Raw genomic sequence first — 17525 nt, 5'->3', positions numbered from 1 at the left:
GCGTGCAGAGGCCACGCGTGAATCAATGCATTGAAGTCTCACCATTGTGACGCAGGCGCTGTTAACACGGCCCACATTTTACACATGAAGAAACGGAAGCACATAAGGAAGAAGTAAGCTGCCTCAAGTAATATAGTAACAGAAGGCCCAGAGGTAGGACTTGAACCCAAGGCAGTCAGCCTCCAGATTCTGTGCCTCTAAGTTAATGGTTGAGGATGATGCATCTTAATCGTTGCTATTTGCAGATTTACCGTGACCTGATTTAATTTCAGGAGACACAGCCATTCAGCCCCCCGTTCCAATGCCCACCTCTAGACTCGGTTTCTTAGTGGAGTGTGTGTATGTGTGAGCACTGGCTGTCGGGAGCATGGGAGCTGGGGGTTGAAACACGGTGACCCCTTTGCCTGCAGTCATTCCCCAAAGAAATAAGTTCCCACCCTTTGTAATCAAAGCCACAGCTGGATATGAGCCTGTCATCGGGGTTTGGGTCTTTTTCCAGGACCAGAGGCTGTTTCTAAATTAGACTCTAACTTACTGGCCATGAAATAGCACAAAGCAAACAACTTTTTGATGAGTTAAGTGTAAATGAGTCAGAGGCAGAGAGATTAAATTTTCCCTCAAATACACATGGGTTAAAAAAATTATAGTCTCTAGAGAGCCTGGCTCCTTGAGGACTGAGTTTTTGCCAAGTCAGCACATTGGAGAAAGAGTTTGTGACTCTCTGCCAAACCCCAAGCGCCACTGGCTTCCTTGCCTTAGCTTCTTGCTGAACCCGGGAGGAATCCGTCTTCCTAAATCCTTGCTGCCTGTCAGAGCTGAGTGCCCGTTTCTGTGCAAATGATTCATTGTTATAATTTGTGCCACCTCCTCATAGACTCAGGGACTTTTCCTTTTTTTACATCAATTCCTATGTAGTATTCCAACAAGTCTTTTCTTCCTCCCCTGTCTCCCTCCTGCCCTTCCATCGTCTCTGCCAACAGATTCAAAACAGGAGTCCGCGACAGGGCTTTCTTTGTCTGGCCCCGAAGCTCGCTCTGCCTCTGGCGGCCTATGTCTGACAGGTGCAGCACAGGCAGGAGGAATGACAGCATCATGCAAAACACAAGCCAATGTAGTAGCGCGCATCATCATTTCTCCTGCTAGTGTCTTTGGGTTACGGTGAGGTCACCTTTGGGGACAGCTTTTGCTCTTTTCCTTAAACAAAAGAATCACTGTGGATATCACGCACCCTCCAATTCTACTTTTAAGAGCACAACAATGAGAAAAGGATTAGAATGATTTCGAGTATCTTAGATACCTCCCATTCCAGGGTTTGGGGTAAAAATGTGTCCCCCGTTGCAGGGGGCTCTAAAAATGAAAGAGCAGGAGGGCCTTTGAGGGGCCCCTGAATATTGGTGGTGGAGGGCCAGTTTGCTCAATTGCAGGTGATGCTACTTCTGAGGTGGGTGAAATAAAGAACTTAGAGCCACGAAAACAAATCTCTTTGAATTTGAATTTGAATACCAATAAGCATGGGTCCCAAAATTGAGCCAGTGGCACTTGCCAATTCCTCTGCTTGGAGTGGATTTTAATGAGCACCCCGGGTGTCATTATATCTCCCAGGCTTTTTGCAGAGTGTCCAGATGACGCCTGAGGAGAGCTCCACTTGTAGAACCTCTGGCATCCACACCTGCAGCATTCCGGAGGGCTAGGCCACTCAGACATTTTTTGTTCTGTGGGTCCTGGAAGACGGTTGGAGCTGAGCATAGATCAAATTCCAGGGAACATGCACGTCAACTTGTCAAATGTTCTGCTGGGTTGGGGGCATACGGTGGCGTAGGCTCGTGCCCAGGGAACAGCCTGCATGCAGCTCATGGAAGGATGCAGAAGTACAGCCTGCTTGACGCCAAGAGCCGTACACGTGGAAGCCCCGGTAAAGTCCAGCAGCAGATGGAAAACTCCACCAAACCTTTTATTGGCCATATGTCACTTTTGAGCGTTGGCCAACAAACTAAAATTTCAGCTAATATATAATGATTTAAACAGCAAAAAGAGCAGCTGCACTTTGATTTTTGATGCCTTTCCTCCCGGCTCTCCCAGCTCACTGGAGTTTTTTGATCTCCTCTCTTTAACCCTGCGTTGGCTCTGAATCTTCACCAGCCGGCACCCTCTTCAGAATTTTGCTGCTGGTTACATCTTGCTTAGTGGGTCAATCTCTCTATTCTTTCTTCCTTGAGGGCTGAGTTTTCTAGCATTTTTGTGGTTATAATTATGTCTTAAATTTTTTAAAGATTTTATTTATTTTTTCATGAGAGACACAGAGAGAGGCAGAGACACAGGCAGAGGGAGAAGCAGGCTCTATGCAAGGAGCTCAGTGTGGGACTGGATCCCTGGACCCAGGATCATGCCCTGAGCTGAAGGCAGACGCTCAACCACTGAGCCAGCCAGACATCCCAAATTATTTCTCAATTTGTTAAGAAAATACTACAAAGCACAAGATTGGAGTATTTTAATACTTTCAAAAATCCCTCTTGGGTAAGGTCCCCATGTGTTCATTTTGGGTGCCTGGGCTGGCCTTCTGCTTAGCCTGCAGAGCTAGTCCTTGGAGTCGACTCTGGGAGGGCAGCTTGTTCTGATTTATGAGGACACGGCCTGAGATGGAGTTCCTCTGGAAAAATTCAGCTCTTTTACTGTCAGAATCATCTAGAAGGAAATGATTGATGTCAGGAATCAGGAAAGCAGGCCACCCCTTGGCTCTTTCGTCTCTTCTGGCTCTTCTATCTCACACACTTGAAGTGCCAAGTCTCTACTCCCAGCGGTCGTGGACATGATAGCTGGCTTAGTGCTTGAAGCCTCATGGAAGAAGAGGCTTCTTGTTATAAATTGAGGGTTATACAGTTGTTTCTGGGGTCAGTGTGCTGGAAACCACCAGGAAAGGAGTGGGAGAACAATATGAATTTAAACTTGCATGCTTGCCAACGACTAAGACTAACCCAATACTCAATTTAGGAATACATGATCACTGAAGTTATGTCCTCATCAAAGGGCTTTGTAGTTGTCACTCTAACAAATTCCAACTCAGGTTTCTGTATATTAATTCCTGCAGAACACAGCTACCTCCCTAATGTTATTCAAAAGATTTTGAACAGCATTGTGAATAAAAGTTATAGCAGAGCGCACCAAACTCCATGATTTCTATAACATCTGGAGCAAAGCACATCAAGGGGGGAGTAAAATGCACATTCATCATGGGTGTTTGGGGTATTTTCTGTTTTTACAAAGAGAGGAAGTAAGAAATATTTTTCCTGTAGGGATTTTTAGTTATCTGTTCCTGTGCTAACCTGGACACCTCACAGAAGAATTATGGTCTCTGTCTTTATAGGTTGATTCCCATTGTAGGTCTGATTAAGATTTTGTCCTGTAGCCGCTTTCCTTTGGGAAATTTATCCAGAGATAGAACTGCTGTGTGAAGCAACATGTGTACACAGCTAACCGTTTCAGCATTATTTATGAAAGTGGGAGACTGGAAACAACCCAAATGTTCATCAGTGGAGAGTAGACTGCACTATAATACATCCATACACTGGAATGCAACCTAAAAGAAGAAAGATGGTCTCTACATACAGAGTTGGATAAAGCTCTAGGACATTTGTTAGTCAAAGTTAGGTATAGAACACAGTGTGCAGTGTACTACATTTTGATCTGTGTAATATGTGTAATAGGCGTATACACATAAAGAAACTTTAGAAGGGTACATGAGAAAGTAGGCTGATGGGAGAGCAAGAACAGACACCATAGGAGAGAATATGTCATTCACTGTTTTTTTTAAATTGAATATATTTGACATGTAACATTGTACAAGTTTCAGCTGTGCAATGGGTTACTTTGATACACTTATATATTGTAATATCCTTGCCATTGTATCGACATTATCACATAATTACAGTACAATATTTTGTCTATGTTAATTTTTTTGTGCATTATATCACTATGGCTTATTTACTATTTGTTGCAGGTTTGTGACCGTAAATAACATCAATTTATCCTCCCATCTGCTACCCTCTGGTAACTACCATTCTACTCTATTTTTTTTTACGAGTTTGATTTTTTCATAGTCCACACGTAAGTGAGATCATGCGATATTTGTCTTTCTCTGACTTATCTCACTTAGCATAATGTGCTCAAGGCTCCTCCATGTTGTTGCAAATGGCAAAATATCCTCCTTTCTTGTGGCTGAATAATATTCCATTGTATATTATACACACAGACCATGTCTTTTTTATCTGTTCATCCACTGTTGGACATTTAAGTTGTTTCCATATCTTGGCTATTGTGAATAATGCTTCAGTAAACATGGGAAGACATATATTTGAAGGACAAATACAGCAGTGTTTTCACTCACCAATGACAGCTTCTCTCCTCCATGATTCTCCACCGAACTATTTCTTCCACTACTCTCACTGCTCATTTCCTGACTTTTTCGTTGGCTCTTCCATCTCCTCACACAAGATTGTCTCCAAGGTCCTGCCCTTGCCCTCCTGTCTCTAGCTACCTCCCTTCCCCAGAAGAGCTTTGATCTTCACCCTATGGGTTTCCTCTCCAAGTCTGTGTCCATACCTTTAGATATTTATTTCCACTTGCTTGATGGGCATTTTCACCTAGAGATCTTGCTGGAACTCGAGCACTGGTATTTCCCTGAATCAAATATATCATCGTTTCCTTACAATCTGGTTCTTCTCCTTGCTTTATTCTTCTGGTAACACTGCGTCCCCAACTCCACATTCCTTAAGCACAAAACCTTAGATAAAACTTTGATTCTTTGTTTTTTTGCCCTTGCTTTTCATTTCCAATAAGTTAAAAAAAATTGATGTTTTGAGTTTGATTGACCTCATATAGCTTTGTTATGCATTAATGTCTTGCCCGTGGAGCTCTTCACTGACCACCTCACCTCCAACTTTATTCTTCTGCTATCTACGTAGCTGACAAAATAATCTTCATGGAGAGAGGTGCTCATACGATCTGTGAGGAAGACTTTCAAATGCTAATGAGGGATACACAGAAAATGTCTTCGTAAATGGAAAGGCCAGAAAGCATAAGTTATTATAAAGCTGACAATTCTCCCTAAATTAATATATAAAGTTAATGAGTGTCAATAAATATACAAACAGGGCTTTTTTGTTTCTGTTTTAGTTTTTTATTTTTCTGTAACCAGATAAGCTGATCTGAAAGTTTTTAAGGAAAAATAAGTGTGATAGCATATTGCAGGAAAATTCTAAAGAGGATAAATGAAAGGGGAGAATGAATCCTAAAAGATATTAAAATTATTAAACAGTGATAGTATTTAATATAGCTTAACTGCACATCATAAGTGAGAACAATATAATAGAATCAGAAATTGATCCCTATACTTTTATGAAAAGTTAGTACTCGATAAAGGTTGCACATGTAAATTAGTGGAGAAAAAATTTACAGTTTAATAAATGGTGTTGGGCCAATTGGGTAGCCATCTGGAAAATAATAAAGTTGTATTCTTCTAACTCTTTAAGCCAACATAAGTGCCAGATGGACTATCAACATGAAAATTATACTATCAAAGTTCTAGGAAGAAAATGGAAAAATTTTTTCTAATGATCTTGGAGTGGAGAAGAGCTTCCTATGCATGATGAGATTCAGCAGACATAAAAGAAAAGATAAATTTGGATCTAAAAATCAAAGACTTCTGCATGGTAAGAAACACTATAAATAGAGTCAAAAGACAAATCATAATCAGGGGAAAAATATTTGTTACAAACATATCAGACAAAAGGCTGAATATGTTAAAATATAAAGAACTTCTACAAATCAATAAGAAAAAGATTAACACTCTACTAGAAAAATTGGCAAAGGACATGAACAAATAACTCCCAAAAAGAAATACAAATGGTACTAAGATAGTTGAAAATATTCCTAGGTCCCTACACAATAAGCAAATGTAAACTAGAACTGCATTTTTCACCTAATATCCAAAGTTCCTTAAAATGTATTTTTGACAACTTGTTTTTGACAAGGATATAGGAAAACAGACATTTGTACGTTTTTAAGGTATGTAAATTAATACAACCTCTAAAGAGAGCAATTTCAGAATATTTATCAACATTGAAAATGTGCATACCCTTCCACACATCAGTCCCATGTTTTAAATTGTCTCCTACAATTCTGTTGAAGCTTGTGGCTGAAGAAATGTATGAGGATATTCACTGCAGCACTAAGTGGAATAACATATTTTATCATCTCAAAAAAAAAAAAAACAGAAAAAAAAGAAATGAAAAAATAGTAAAGCATAAAACCTGCCATGTTTACCCTCTACTCAACACCCCCTACCCCCAATTGTTTCCCATCAGGCATGTAAAGTTTTGTGATCTGGCCCCAGCCTGCCTTTTCTGTCTTGCATCTTACCTCTGTCTACACTTCTTATACTGGGGCAAACGACCACATTGCTACCCTGCACAGTCCTATCTTCATACCTCTCTTTGCGCTGAACCCGTTGCCGACATGCACTCTTCCCCACCTCTCCCTTCTTCTTCATCTATGTGAGTCCTAACTCTCCTTTATAACCAGACTCACATGCTACCTCTTCTGAAGACATCCTTGAATGTTTGACAATCCCCTATCCTTATGTGAAAATCTCTACCTGCTACGACTTTTGCCACAGCACTGTGAGTCATCTCTAGAATGACAGCGATATATCTTGATGTCCTTACTTTGATGCAACTGTTTAACCTGGGGACCCTTTGATACAACCTACGGAAGACACTATTAACTTACATTTCCCCCAAGAATGAAAATATCTTAACTGTTTGTTTCTGATTATATAAGTAAAATGCACATACTTAAATAAGTGGAAAATCTCAAGACTCACTCCCGTGTGTGTGTGTGTGTGTGTGTGTGTGTGTGTGAGAGAGAGAGAGAGAGAGAGACACACACACTAAAGGAAAGATAAATTTCCTGAAGCAGATCCCTGGGTCAAAGAAACACAAATTTAAAATTTTGACATATGCTGCCAAACTGATCTTCAGAAAAATTTATAATTCACTCAACAATAGTCATTGAGATCAAAATATGTGCCAAGTACTGGGTGCTGGGTATTTAGGATACAATGGTGAGTAATGGCAGGTGTGGTCCCTGCCCTCCTAGAGGTCTGGTGTAAGTGTTTCTAAGGAAGACACATAGTTTTGTTAGAAAGGACAGTAGAGAGGATTTGGTGTAGTTGGGGAGTTCAAGGATGGCTTTGTGGAGGAAGAGACATTTCAGATAAAGCCTAAAGCTTAAGTGGGAGGCAACTAGACTAGTGGGGGCTATAAGAGCTCTTTAGCAGTAGCCTGTGCAAATGGGGACACAGGGGGTGTTGCAGAAGGTTTGTGTTGCTGCTGTGGAAAGTGAGGAGGGCCTGGTGCAAGGCTAGGCTGGGGGTATGGGAAGGGAGTAGGCCACAGATGCATTTGTAGGTCTTGTTAAGGATCATATTGTTGTTCCAACAGCAAGGGGAGATAAAAGCAGGGTTTAGAGAGCATATTTGTGTTTTAAAAAGATAACTTTGGCCAAGTGGAGAACTGATAAATAGGCAAGAATGAACCTGGTTGACAAGTTAGGAGGCTATTGTAGTCGGCCAAGGGACAGGTGACACTAGCTTCAACTAGCCTGAATTATAGACAACAATAAGGTGATCAAGGCTGAAACACAGAAAAGTGGACGATTTTATAATTTTATCGATGAATACCAGTATCAGAGTAGATATCACTAATCTTTTCCATCTTTGCCAATCCAACGTGTGTATGTAGTATACAATACACGTAATATGGATTATATGTATAACTTAAATAATTTTCCCTTGATTTTTAGTGAGGTTGAACATTTTTTCCTTATTAGCTCTTTCTTCTTTTGAATTACCTGTATCTAGCCTTTGTCCATTTTCTTCTTGGGGTACTTGCTCTTCTTCTGTTCCAGGATCCAGTCTGGGATCCCACTTTGCATTTAGTTTTCTTTCTTTCTTTTTAAAGATTTATTCATTTATTTATGATACACACATAGAGAGAGAGAGAGGTAGAGACACAGGCAGAGGGAGAAGCAGGCTCCATGCCGGGAGCCCGATGTGGGACTCGATCCTGGGACTCCAGGATCGCGCCCTGGGCCGAAGGCAGGCGCTAAACCGCTGAGCCACCCAGGGATGATACCCTGCATTTAGTTTTCATTTCTCCATTGTCTTCTTAGGCCAATGAAAGTTTCTCAGGTGCGTATATTTTTATTAACGGTTTGAAAAAAACCATCATGATTGATGCAAGGCAGAGCTTGGTAAGAATCCAAGTGTGAAATCAAGGTAAACTTAAACCAATTTTAAAAAAGCAAATGATAATATGTGATACACATTGCAAATATTTATCCAGTTTTCTTAAACTTGGGTGCTTGTGTATATGCAGGTTTATGTGTGATACCATCATCGAGTCACTGTCTTTTCCCTTGTTACTGCGGCTTTGGTATAGTGCTTAGAAATCCCTCCACCCCAATGGTTAGAACTATTTATGTGAGTTATCTTTTATTACTTTTACAACCATACATTTTCAGGGTTATGGCAAGTAAGATGCAAAACAGACATCTTTGCCTTGTTCTTTATTCTCTCCGATGTCCACTTCACCAGATGGGGTGATAAAAATCAGTATGAGGTAGTGCTTATGATATAAAATCAGCAAAGTCAAAATGACCGAATGCTCTCCTCTGAATTGCTTTGACTTTATACCTAACTTGGGTCCTGAACAAGGCCTTCCCTGTCCTTAGTATTCTTTGCCTTGTCAATCCTACCGGATCACGAGTTCCTTGAGGTCAGGAACCGCATCCATCTCCTTCTGTGTAATACCCATGTAGTTGGGTCCTCCTTAGAAGTCTCCACCAACATAGCATTCTGATATATGTATTCCCATGAAGAAAACTCAAACTCTAAACATTGACAAAAATGTAGCTTTTCTCGAAAGTTTTGTGAGGTATTTATTGGAAGTGAGAATCCATCCTAAATCCCACAGCAAGACAATCAAATGTCTCTATCAGGAAGCACATTCATCCACTTCCTCTTCCCCTCTCTTCTACAACCACTCTCCAGTGAGAGCAAAAGTCTAGTCAGCATAATAAAACCTGCCACGTCAGCCTAATGAGGGTCATGTGTGTTTTTTCAAACATCCCTTAAGGGCTTCAGTTCATTTCATCAAGGCTGTTTCCCCTGGTGTTTTTATCAGAAAACTTTGTGCATGACAGTCAATATGTGCTTATGCAAATCAATAAGGTAGGCAACAGTGCAGCTCTGACGCTGGACTTAAGCTGAGACTTAATTGGCATCTAGGAAGTAAAAAAGACTTTTGTTTTCTAATTCCTTCTTGTTAGGACTCTATTGGAAACCCACCATAGTTTTATGGGCTATCAGATCAAGTTAATTGTAATAAGGATCCATCTTAAATTCTCACCAAAGGGCTTAGTTCTTAAAGTGGCATTTTCTTAAATGGTCCCTTAGCACAGACTAGAGGACAGTGTAATTGCAAAGTGAGCAGATGGTCTGGGTGGACTGAAAATATGGATATCACCTGTCTGTCCTGGGTGGCCAGCCAGATGCAAATCCATTTGGGATAAAGCCTTTAGGCTAGAAGCCAATGGCCTCCAAATGGGAAGTTTTATTTTTTCCCCGAGGAATATGAACAAGGGAGTTGAGACATCATACACCATTGGACAAAGTAGATGGAAGCATTCTTTGTTCTAAGGAGCAAGCCAAGTGCACACGCGTGAGCAAACCAGATTACACAAGGTTGAAGGGTAGCTGCTTGATGCCTTGTCCAGGCTCAGGTTGGGACCAGGGCCATAGGATGTTTGACTATCACCTGAGCACGGAGTTACAAGAGGGGTTCAAGTTCAAGTTCTCAGAAGTCTGCTGCCCTGGCACCAAAATTCTGGCCTCATGGTGAGTGCAGTCAGTTTTCTCCTCTTTCATTTCCTAATGGCCTCATCCTGCTTCCTGGGGTCTTTTCAAGCCATCATTTACCTATAACAAGTTCACCTTGTGTGAACATCTCTTATTGGTGATGTGACATTACTTTGTTAGCTTTAATTTCCTCATCTGAAAAAAGAGAAGAAGAATAATAGAGATAATGTGGATAGAGCGACCAGCATGGTACCAGGCACCTAGTAGGTGCTCCTGTGGCTCATTTTAGGAGAAGCTAAGGCTGATTCCAGCTGTCAAGACACCTGAGGCTTTGGCATTCTTCTAGGCCATTGGCGAGGGCATGCCTCGACCAGAGCAGCAAGGATGACAGGCGGCTTGTTCTTTCCTGATCCTTTGCCATGTCAGAGTTCTCGTCATTTAGGTCTCTTGCCCATTTTGGGAGCCTGGATGATGACTCCCTGGTGTCTCTTCACATGCCACAGCCCATGAGCAGTCACTTCTGCCGACCTCTCTGCAGGGTAAGACAATGAGCTGGGGACAGCTGCGGGAACCATGGGAAAGTGCCAGAAGAATCAAAGCCGTAACTGAGTTAATGACACCGTGGCACTCGGGTGGCTGTCTTGAGATAGAAAAGAAAAGAAAAGAAAAGAAAAGAAAAGAAAAGAAAAGAAAAGAAAAGAAAAGAAAAGAAAAGAAAAGAAAAGAAAAAAAAAGAAAAAAAAAAGGAAAGAAAGAATCCCAGGCCTCCAACCAGAGACAGCTGTTTTGACTTAGGAAAAAAAGCCTAAAGAACAGTTTAGAAGTTTGTTTATCTAACAGCAAATGGATACATAACTGGTTTAAAATAAATCAAAAGACATTTTGTATTTACATAAAAATTAATCCAAAAAGGAAGATAAATAAAATCTCATCCTCTTGACTTCTCTGTTTTCCCTCTTCTCTTTCTTCTTTCCTCTCCTCCTCCAATACAATGAACACCCCTCTTCTTGAGTATTTGACATGGCTCAGGCTTAGGCTCAAGCTCAGGCCCAGGTGAGCTGGAATCAGTGGATGTGATCGTGAGTGGGAGTCCTGGAAATTCCAACTCTCATCTTGTGCTGCTTCATGTACTTGAACCTCACAAAGGCAGAAACCTCTGTTAATTTAGTTGTGAGTGTAGTGTGCTAATGATGTCAGGGAATAGCAGCCAGCATTTATGGAATTGTGCAAGGAACCCACGCCTGGGACTCAGGACACAGAGACTATGGTTCTAGTTGACCCCTAATTCATGTGTGACTTTGGGAGTGTAACTCAACCTCCCGGGGACTCTCCTTCCTATGGTCTCTTCCCTGATGGTCGAAGTGTATGCCTTGGGCAGAGGGCTGTTTACAGTTATGGCACTGAAGGAGGTGACCCTGGTGACAAGTCAGAGTTAAAATCTGGCCTTTGCTCCCCTTGCCAAGACTCTGCCTCACCAGAGGGGAAACTTGCTGAGACCTGGATAATGAGCCTGGGCAGAGGCCCTCTCTGGCGTGGGGTGGGAGTGAAGAGAGGGGGAGGCATTTTTGAGATCTTGGGACCTGAAAGCCCAATGATGTGACTGCAAGGTGGTCAGGAGAGACCAAAGACAAGAGAAGTCTGCAGGAGACTGTATAGAGGAGGTTAGGAGATGGAGGAGAGGACTGAGAGTCAGTGAGGAGAGGAATCCAGGGAGCGGTCTGGGGGAGGCAGTGGGAGGGCCCCTTCTCCGAATGTCAGGGTGACTAGGAGTACAGCCTAGCCTCAATGCAATGATAAGACGCAGGGGGGAGAGTGCATGCACACCGGCCCACACCATTCTGACTGATACTCTATTCTGCTGGGGTGTTGAGGAGGGCTGGATGTGGGGGCAGTGGGGGTCCACAGGCTGGGGGAGGCTGGAGACCAGAGAAGAACATGAGGATGAAAGAGACCCCAAACCTCCACTTTGAGGTAATGCATGGCTGTGATTTATCCACTTTTATAGTTGAATAGAGTCTGTCCCTTAGAGAGTTTACACTCTGTGGTAAAGTGGATTGCTTTGTGCCTACCTGAGCCTGGCTGACTGGCCTCTGGTGGTGTTTTGAGTGGCCGAGACGGGGAGATGCTGAAGAGGAGTGACAGGGAAGATGGGAGGACCAAGGTGGTATTAAAATAAGGCAGACCTTGTGCTTGGAACACCCTAAGCCTGGCCCCTCTAAGAGGGGGACATGGATCATGATCTGAAAAGCTGGGGCAGAAAATGTGAATAAGCTGCAGACATGAGTGCAGAGCTGGGCTGACCCCAGGCTCCCGGGGGGACTCTTCGGATGGGGCCAAACCAGGCTCCGTTTGGAAAATCCAGGAGCGAGTCGGTACCTGAGGGTGAACGTCTGTGCGGAGGGCGCTTGTGACCCGGGGCTGGGCCGGGAAGGAGTGTTGTCTGTGCTCCCCTGAAAGGTCTGGTTTATTAGACGGGGCGGCAGAAGCAGCCAGAACACAGCAGGTCCCTCTGCGAACTGCCTTCTGCGCCCCGCGCCGGGCTGAGCCGAGCTGGTGCGGGTGCTGAAACCCCGGCCTAGGGCTGTCACCGCCCAGCTTGCACCATGGACTCTCCCAGAATGTGCTAAAGAGGTTTGTGTGTAAGCCACATGGGCTGAGGGGCCACAGTCGGCGGCGGGGGGCTGCTGTTACAGCCTCAGAGAAGGGCAACCCGGGTGGCTCAGCGCTTTAGTGCTGCCTTGGGCCCAGGGCGTGATCCTGGAGACCCAGGATCGAGTCCCACGTCGGGCTCCCTGCATGGAGCCTGCTTCTCCCTCTGCCTGTGTCTCTGCCTCTCTCTCTCTGTTTTAAATAAATAAATAAATAAATAAATAAATAAATAAATAAATAAATAAATAAATAAATAAAATCTTAAAAAAAAAAAAGCCTCAGAGAAGACCAAAGAGTTGGGCAGCAATCCTGCTTTACACCTCCTCTGGAGGCTGAGGATGACAAGAGGAGCAGGGGTGAGTAGTTTCGTCATGGGGCGAAAACAGCACTGGGTTAGGTGACGTAGGAGATGGGTGTTGGCCCTCCCTCAGGCAGCTGACCTTGCTTACCAGATGGGCCCCTTGGTCTAGAAGGTTCTCTGAGACTGAGACAAACCTCATGCCCTGTTGCTGAATATCCTCAGCTCAGTCTCCAGACCTGCCAGAAGATTGTCTACATTAGCATTCCGCGGCCGAGGTGCCATCCCATCACCCTACGTAGAAAGCCAGTGTCTAGCAACAACACCTGACACACCAGCCGGGTACCCCCGCATGTGAGCCCTGCATGCCACCTACTTCATTGTGATGAAGTGCTGTTCATTCATAGCTGAACCCCCCCAGGGCTTGCACATACATCCAGAATCTTGACATCATTTTCTTATCTAGCAGAGTTCTGGAAGGATAGGTGGAGATGGCAGTCACACCAGACTGAGTTTTTCCTACTCTACATGATTCCCCCAAATTGAGTCCATCTGCATATCGACTCTTTGAATTGCCCTCATTTCCTCAAACTCTCAAATTGTTATTTCACAAAAGAGAATTCTATGTCTCATACCTACTAACTCTAATACCTTTATGGAAGTAATGGTCAGTGGAACAGATTCACTTATGAAAACTCACCCTTGGCGGACATTGTCAAATTAAGATTTGAAGGCCAATAAAGAAAATCTAATAAAATCATATTCTTATGTTTCCTTAAATCTACCATAAGACCAAAAATCTTTAATGAACCAGAAAATCCACAAAAAACATCAAGCTAAAAATAAGCTTTAAAAATTGACTGGAAGTCAACAAGAATAATAGAAAATGTAAAACCTGCTGACTAGAGCAGTGGTTATATTATATTGATCTGAAGGATTAAGGCAAAGAGAGGGAATTCAGGGGTACACCATGATGAATGTTTGCTGTCCTTTGAATGAAAATTTCCAGGAATGATATGACGGGTGGTTAGGTTTTAGGACCTCAGGAGGAGGCCACCTTCTCCCTACCCTCACCATGAAGAAGTTTGTCCAACAGGCTATATTCCAAATTCCAAAGCAGTTTTACTAACAACTTCCGATGTGGCCATATGATCAAATCAAATGAAATGCCTTGTAAACTGTGGAGGGCTTTACAAATGCAAGTGGCGCCTTGGTTGTAGGGGGAAGAGTTTAGGTCTCAACCACTAGTTTTCTCCTCAAAGAGCCTGGACACAATAAGAATTTGTTGAACAAATGAGTCAAATATTCTACAGATAATACTCTTTGGATATTATTCCTTCTGATTATCCTCAAAGATTGTTTTTGGGAGGGGTGGGTGCCAGGGGATACTCATTTACTATCTACTTGCAACCTAAAAACTGTCCTGAGTGGTTCTGTTACATCCTATTCTCTTTGGAGGGAACCTATAGAAAAGGAGTCCTTTAAAAAAAAAAAAAAGATTTTATTGATTTATTCATGAGAGACACAGAGAGAAAGGCAGAGACATAGGCAGAGGGAGAAGCAGGCTCCATGCAGGGAGCCCGATGTGGGACTTGATCCCAGGACCCCAGGATCACAACCTAAGCCAAAGGCAGACAGACGCTCAACCATTGAGCCACCCAGGTGCCCAGGAAGGGAGCCCTTTTGTTAAGAAGGAGGATGGAGGAGATGACATCGACCGTCCTTTCAAAAGCCAAGAGTCTATGATTCCAGATGCATTGGGGCTCCTCAGGTGACCCCATGTGATTTGCCCCCTGCCTTGCTCACTGCCATCCTCCTCTTGTGGCCTGGCTGAGATGTCTTAGGATGTTCATTTCAACTCCTAGAAACTCAGACATTACTTGATTTCTATGATCCAGTCCTTGGAATTTTCTTTCTCAAGCCATGAATAAATCCACAGAAGGTACACTGAAGTAGTTCTTTAGGTTTCTCTTGAGGGTGGGCTCCATTCATTCATTTATTCCACAGATATTATTGATCACTCACGAGGGGCCAGGCACTTTGCTGTTACTGAAGATCTGGTCCTAAACAACACAGACAAATTCTTCTCATAGAACTTGAATGTTGATGACTGGAAGAAGAGCCCCAGTGGTGTGGGTTCTTCTGTGACTGGCCTCTACCTCCCCACCCCATCCGTGGGTAGGCTTTGCAGCAAGAACAGAAACAATAGATGCCTGGTAAGTCTGGGTAAGTAACAGAGGTGACGTCAAGAACCTCACAATGTTAGGCTTATTAATTTTGTGTTTATATGACTTTCAGGATCTTTTACATACTGGTTAGCCAAAGCCTGCTAGTGCAAATGGCCAGAGTAGGAGGACCTGTTCCCAGCCGTGACTGCCTCCCAGCCCTGTTTCTTGGTGGAAGTTGTGCGGCATAAATGGGTTGATTCTGATACTTAGTGGAACTATTTGGGTTAAGACTTAGGGTTCGGCTACCTTGTTCTCAAAGAGTACGCTGGTGTGAATATTTTTTTGCTCTATGGAGCCATGTAGCATAGTAGCTAAGAGGCACTAGATCTCAGCTGTGTACTTGGGGCTCCCAAGACCTCCTTCTAGGGATAGAAGAGAGCAAGGTTATGATCTGCCCTGTGAGCTCTATGACAATGCTTTGCCTCATGAAGCAACGAGCTTTTGCCCCCTTTGCCTTGGCATCCTGCAAAGAGCTTGCAGGGAAGGTACGATCTCCAAGTTTCCTTGACTTCCTGGGCTATAGGAATGTGCTTGGTGAGACACTATGCAAACTTCCAAAGAGCTCTGATGAAAGGAGACATATTAGTGATGTTTTCCTTCAGCAGTTCTGTGTGATGGAGTATTTCACCCTAACTCTGGGATGACTCCAGCCAAATTAACATTATTTTTAGGAGCCCTTGAATAGATCTGACCTATTCTGGTCATCAGAGCCAATTTGGAGAGGTGGCTCCATTCCACAAAGATCCCAGGGAGCATGACTCATTTGGCCAAAGATTTAGGAACTCCAAGAGATGGTCTCATCAGCCACCCAAATAAATTAATCACAACAAGTCCTTGTAGCCACCTAACATCTGTTCTGGGACAACATGAGGTTACAACTGCGGAAAAGAATCAAAATAAAGAATTGGTGATTGGTGTTGAGGGACCAAGGGGAGAGTGAAATTTTCCCACAAGATTTACCTTTGTTGTTACCAAGAATTTATCTCATTGGGTTCTGTCCATTTCATCCTGTTCTGTTGCAGGATGATGTATACATTGCCATCTTGATAGTCAGAACTCTATCTTCCTTTTCCCCTTTTCCCATGCCTCCCTTGAAGCGGGGAAGCAAACAACCAAGACACAAAGGAACGAAGCCAAATACTACAAAACATTAATGGAATATTTGCTCCAGATGAGATTTTTAAAGAGGCACTTTAAATGCAGCAAAGACCTAAGCACTCACATCAATGTTCCTGTAGGCAGAAAATAAAATCTACAAATAAAGTTTTAGTGGAAGGTGTATCACTTTATTTTATTAGTATTCATATTCCAAACTCATATATGCAATTGTGGAGGACTTCATGAGACAGTTTGCTCTTGGGAAACAGACAACAACCCCAGACCAGCCTAATAAACATCCAAAATATCATCCATGCCTGGCGCAGGTGTTCTCCAGTTGCCACCTGTGCTAATGTTTAGTGGGCTAGAGCTCCGGGCACCATCATAATTTGTGCTCTGGCTTTGCATCCCACATGCCACTGCAACGAAATGGCCCAATTTGTCCTGCCTCTGCATTGGAGGGGACAGGGTCTCCAGGATCTCCTAGCAATATACCTGTCTTCCAGTTTACTATATTTATAGTCAGAATGACAGACACTCCTCTTAGCCTCCCTGACTGTTCAAGGACAGGTTAACTCTGAAGAAAGGTGCTTGAAGGTTTCCTGGAAGCTCCGCTGTTTTGATTTGGCCTCTGACTCAGAGTCGAGCACAGGTGAAGGCTTCAAGCCTAGAATCCAGCACCGTTCCCCTAGTGGGGTACAAGATGGGGAGTCGATGTACATACCCTGTCCAGAACCAGGAGAGTTTTAGTTTTTTGATAAACTGGCCTGGTCCTAGAGAGGATCTGTTGGGCTATCGGAAATGCTGGTGCTTTGCTACTTAAAAAGAATGAATTTCCTTGCAGTTTCATTTGACCTTCACAAGGACATTCCCACTTTGACCCCAAAGCATCGAGAAGTGACTTTTTCACTTTACAGGCACTTTTAATCTCATTCCAATGTTTCTCTCCTCATTCCACAGCCACCCTAACGATGAACTGAGAATCATTATGAATTCCCAGGGGAAGTACCTCCACATTTTAATTCCTTATGGTCATGTGGTGGGAAGCCCAGCTGAAGAGAACTTTCAGATTAAAGACAAGGAAGAAACCTGAGGAAAAACCAAGGATTTCAACAGACCTCATTTGGTTGGGAAGGAATCCTAAAGATGCCCCAGAGGGAGCTACCCAAACTGTAGCCTGGCAACCTGGGGAAGTATCTGACCCAGATATGTAGGGTTTGGCTTAATCTTCAGATTCTGGTTGCTTAATTCCCAGACTATTTGTTGTCAATGCTGCACGATCAATTGGCCTAAAGAGATAAGGGACCTGTTTAGATTAACATCAGAAAGAAAAAAAAAA

General features: G+C 43.2%; 1 long non-coding RNA gene across 3 annotated transcripts in view; it reads left to right on the top strand.

Moving 5' to 3' along the window:
• Positions 1–3992: 3992 nt before the first annotated feature.
• Positions 3993–17525, top strand: part of LOC144303165 (uncharacterized) — a 51897-nt gene continuing 38364 nt past the window's right edge. Inside the window, exon 1 of one of the 3 annotated variants that reach the window (XR_013370219.1) lies at positions 3993–4044. This is a non-coding gene — a long non-coding RNA (uncharacterized LOC144303165). Of the gene's footprint in view, positions 4045–11783; positions 11885–14850; positions 15077–17525 lie in introns of those variants that run through there. The other 2 variants (XR_013370220.1, XR_013370221.1) reach the window with 2 other exon arrangements.

Source organism: Canis aureus, chromosome 32, assembly GCF_053574225.1.
Source record: "Canis aureus isolate CA01 chromosome 32, VMU_Caureus_v.1.0, whole genome shotgun sequence".
Classification (NCBI taxonomy): Eukaryota; Metazoa; Chordata; class Mammalia; order Carnivora; family Canidae; genus Canis; species Canis aureus.
The sequence above is the reverse complement of the archived record's forward strand: the minus strand, read 5'-3'. Positions and strand labels throughout refer to the sequence as shown.